Below are 4,769 nucleotides of genomic sequence, written 5' to 3'. Positions count from 1 at the left end.
TTTTTAGCCAAAGAGAACTGAAGGGAGTTGGTTTCAGAATCATGGCCAGACACCCACCTTCCTGTTCTCCTTCCTTCCTTTCTCCCTTCCAGCTATCTATCCATCTGTCCATTGCTTGATCAATCTTTTTATCTCCTGTATCTTAAACTTAGAATTTAGAAATGAATAACAAGCATCACAGGGACGTTTATTAACACATTGGGTTGGATTTTAAAAAAGGAAGCCATAGTTTTTGTTTTGTTTTAAGAGTGCATGTGAGGGAGCAGCAAGGGACAGAGAGAGAGAGTCCTAAGCAGGCTCCACACATAGCATGGAGCCTGACTTGGGGCTCAGTCTCGGGACCCCGAGATCATGACCTGAGCCAAAATCAAGAGTTGGACATTTGACCAACTGAGCCATGCAGGCAGCCCTGAAGCCACACTTTTTGTTGGAAGTTAAACTTGGGTTAGCTGGCTGGATTGACAGTAAAGATCACCTTATCCATTAGGTTATATGGTAGACATTTTTATGAATTAAATGAGCTAAATTGGAAGCTCCAAGGTTTTAATGAAAATATATTTAAAACATATTTGCAATGTATAGTCTGAAATCACGTGCCTTTCTATTAAATGTATGATAAACATTTTAGAAGTAAACTTGAAATTTTATAAGGGCACCTAAGTCCCTAAAGTCTTTCAGAGAGTGTGCTAGCAAGAAAGCAAAAACAAAAAGCAACAAACAAAAACAAACAAAAAGAACCAAAACCAACCAAATTATGTTTAAAGTCTTCTTGGCATAGTGACTGGGCTGGCCCCACTGTAGGTTGAGGAAGCAGCTTTGTAGGTAGTGGTTTCATGAGCACCCTTAGGGAAAGGAAAATGGACAGGAGGGCCCAGAAAGAATGAGTGCAAGGTGAGGACAGATAGGGAGAAGGTGAGGGCTAACAGAAAAATGTTACAAAATGGCTGCAGGGGCTCCTGCTGAGTTCCAGGTTCCAGGCCTATCTGGTGACTCCAAGAGCTTCCCTTTGGCTGCTCAGGCTGCGCATCCACTCCCTCACCAAGGTCTGTGCTGTCCTAGGACCAGCGAAGGTGACAAGTTTGTATCCTAACCAAGGTCCATCACCACTAATATAAAAATAGTTTAAAGTTAATGTTCCAAAGTGGTAAGGTCAAGGACACACGTGGGTGGGGAGAGCAGCCCTTAAGAACAGATCTGTGGAAAGAACTTTGAAAGTATGTTGAGCACAAGTTTGGGGAGCCAGGTTTTCCCATGATTGCAGTGTCACCCCACCCCACTCCTTGGGGTTTTATAGAGAGCACAATTTACCCCTTGCTGCCTCAGGGAACTCCCAGAGCAAGTGTCACCAAGATCAAAGACTGCAATTCTAAGAAGACAGTATCTGAACTATTGTCCATGCCCAGCGGTGGGTGCTCAGGGGATGTTTTATTTTTCTCATTTCTGGAGAAAAACATTTAGGTGGACTGAATGTAAATTAACAATGAAGGCTGTCTCTGGCAGGGTTACTTTTTATTTTCACAAAATAAAATAAATGGAGCATGTGAAGAAACACTGATAGGACTTCTGTGAATTGATACTGAAAATGAGAGCGGATCAAGGGGGAAAACACGTTGTATCTTAATTAGAGCACTGTGAAGGGGAGAGGCAGCGTCCCACGTGTTTATTTGGCATTGGAGTTCTGATTTTGTTCCATTACATCCCTACTCTCAACAGGCCTCAGTGTGGGCAGCGCTGTCCTCCGCTTCTGCTCTGGGCTGGCAGAGCTGGTCTGAGGAGGGAGGGTGGAAGCAAGGTTAGAAATTTAGGCTTACATCAGCCAGACCATGGCTCAGACCTCAGCTCCAATGTCACAGGGGACTTACCTTCTTAACAGCAATTATGAGTACCTGATTACTAACAATAATATCTTCTAACACATTTGTGGAATGGTTAATATGTAATATTATTTTTTAAATATCTTTTGTGAAACAACCCTTCTAAACAACCCCATAAAAACAATTCGACTACAAGGAAACTGATCTTTAAATCATGGGCTCAGGGTCCCATGGGTGGTATGTCAGATTCTGGAAGCCACACTCTGAACCCCTGGGCTATGCTGCCTTGGTTTTCTACACTGTATGTAAAGATGTAGTAGAGTCATGAGGATTTAATGAGCCAGTGGGTGTGAAGTAAATGACATAGAGACTGATACTTTATTGATTAACGATAAATGCCTATGACTGAAAATGCTAACCACCAATACTTGCTTGCTTATTGCTTACCAACCATTGCTCTATGCTCTTTTGGGGTGTTCACTCATTCAATCATATCCTATTACCAGCCCCATGAAGTAGGCACTGCTGTTATCCCCACCTTACAAAAAAGGAAGCTATGAATGGAATGGTTAAGTAACCTGCCAAGTTCACAAAGCTCACTAGGTTAGTTCTGTCATTTGCACACATGCCATCTGGCTCAAATGCCCAAGCTCTGATTAAGCAACACTCTATTATTGTCACTGTAATAGGATGTAGGGGCCAGGACTCTCTGGAGAAACAAAGAGAAACAAAGCCAATAAGGATGTATGTATATATACATAAAGAGATTTATTGTAGGGAATTGGCTCATGCAGTTATGGAGGTAGGCAGGTCCCAAAATCTGCAGAGTGAGTCAGCAAGCTGGTGACCCATGAGAGCAAGTGGGTATAGATCCAGTCTGAAGCCTGGCATTAAGACCCAGGAAGAGCCACTGTTTCAGTTTCAGTTTGAGTCCAGGGTTAGGAAAATGTCCCAGTTCAAATGCTGTCAGGCAAGAAAGAATTCTCTCACTTGGAGTAAGGTGGGCCTTTTTGTTCTATCAGGCCTTCAACTGATTCAGTGAGGCCCACCCCACATTAGGGAGCCATCTGTTCTACTCAGTCTATCCATTTAAATGTTAACTTTACCCAGAAACATTCTCACAGAAACACCCAGAATAATATTTGACCAATTATCTGTGCATCCTGTGGCCTAGTCAAAATGAAACATAAAATTTGCTGTCACACGTCTGTCCTTTCTGGACTTTCATCTCTGTGCATCTTCTTAAACCATACTTAATCTTCAAATAAAGATAATAATATGGTCATAATTTTTCCTACTCTGTTCTTTTGCTTGTTAATCTTTTTCCTTTAAGAAAGATGTATGGACCTCTTGTACTATAGCTTTATTATATACAGTTGACCCTTGAACAACACAGAGGTTGGGGTACCAACCCCCACTTCCACACAGTCAAAAATCCGTGTATAACTTGACTCATCAAAAACTTAGTTACTGCCTTTCTGCCTGTGGATGCTGCCGAGTAAGTCTCCCCTCCCATCACTGTAATATCTAAGTCAGTGTCTCCCAAAGAGCCTGAACAGCTGAGGAAGCTCTTCGTCAGAGGTTTGAGCCTTGAGGCAACTGATGAGAGTCTGAGGAGCCATTTTGAGCAATGGGGAACACTTATGGAATGTGTGGTAATGAGAGATCCAAATACCAAGCATCCCTGAGGCTTTGGGTTTGTCACGTATGCCACTGTGGAGGAGGTGGATGCAGCCATGAATGCAAGGTCACACAAGGTGGGTGGAAGAGTTGTGGAACCAGAGAGAGCTGGCTCAAGAGAAGCTTCTCAAAGACCTGGTGCCCACTGAACTGTGAAAACGATTTTTGATTGTGTTAAAGAAGACACTGAAGAACATCATCTAAGAGATTATTTTGAACAGTATGGGAAAAATTGAAGTGATTGAGATCATGACTGACTGAGGCAGTGGCAAAAAGAGGGGTTTTGCTTTCATAACATTTGATGACCATGACTCCATAGACAAGATTGTCATTCAAAAATACCACACTATGAATGGCCATGACTGTGAAGTAAGGAAAGCCCCATCTAAGCAAGAGATGGGTAGTGCTTCATCAAGCTAAAGAGGTTGAAGTGGTTCTGGAAACTTCAGTGGTGGTCATGGAGGTGGTTTTGGTGGAATGACAACTTCGGTTGTGGAGGGAACTTCAGTGGTTGAGGTGGCTTTGGTGACGGTCAAGGTGTTGGTAGATATGGTGGCAGTGGGGATGGCTGTAATGGATTTGGTAATGATGGAAGCAAATTTGGAGGTGGTGGATCTCTAATGATTTTGGCAATTACAACAGTCAATCCTCAAATTTTGGACCCATGAAAGGAGGAGATTTTGGAGGGAGAAACTCTGGCCCCTGTGGTGGTGGAGCCCAATACTTGGCCAAACCACGAAACCAAGGTGGCTGTGGTGGTTCCAGCCCCAGCAGTCACTATGGCAGTGACAGAAGGTTTTTATTACTACCAGGAAACAAAGCTTAGCAGGAGAGGAGAGCTAGACAAGTGACAGGAAAGCTACAGATTACAACAGATTTGTGAATTCAACCAAGCATTGTGGTGCCAAGGCCTAACTGCCACAAAGAAGACATGTTTTAGGCCATACTCAGGTGCATGGGCAAAAAACTTGAGGGCTGTATTTGTGACTAATTGTATAACAGGTTATTTTAGTTTCTGTTCTGTGGAAAGTATAAAGCATTCCAACAAAGGGTTTTAATGTAGATTTTTTTTTGTACCCATGCTGTTGATTGCTAAATGTAATAGTCTATCATGACTGTCAATAAAGGTGTCTTTAAAAAAAGAAAAACAGTTACTAATAGCCTCCTGTTGACTGGTGGCCTTACTGATAACTTAAATCATTAATACATTTGCATGTTCTATGTATTATATGGTGTATTCTTACAATAACGTAAGCTGGAGAAAAAATATTAAAA

At 42.3% G+C, this 4,769-nt stretch overlaps 1 pseudogene; it reads left to right on the top strand.

The window, feature by feature from the left end:
- The first annotated feature begins 940 nt into the window (after window positions 1–940).
- Window positions 941–4,346, top strand: LOC116866795 (annotated as a pseudogene).
- The last annotated feature ends 423 nt before the right edge of the window (window positions 4,347–4,769 follow it).

The sequence above is a fragment of the Lontra canadensis genome, unplaced genomic scaffold (assembly GCF_010015895.1).
Source record: "Lontra canadensis isolate GAN:19392208 unplaced genomic scaffold, GSC_riverotter_1.0 scaffold11, whole genome shotgun sequence".
NCBI classification, from domain to species: Eukaryota; Metazoa; Chordata; class Mammalia; order Carnivora; family Mustelidae; genus Lontra; species Lontra canadensis.
This window is presented reverse-complemented; position numbering and strand designations above follow the sequence as displayed.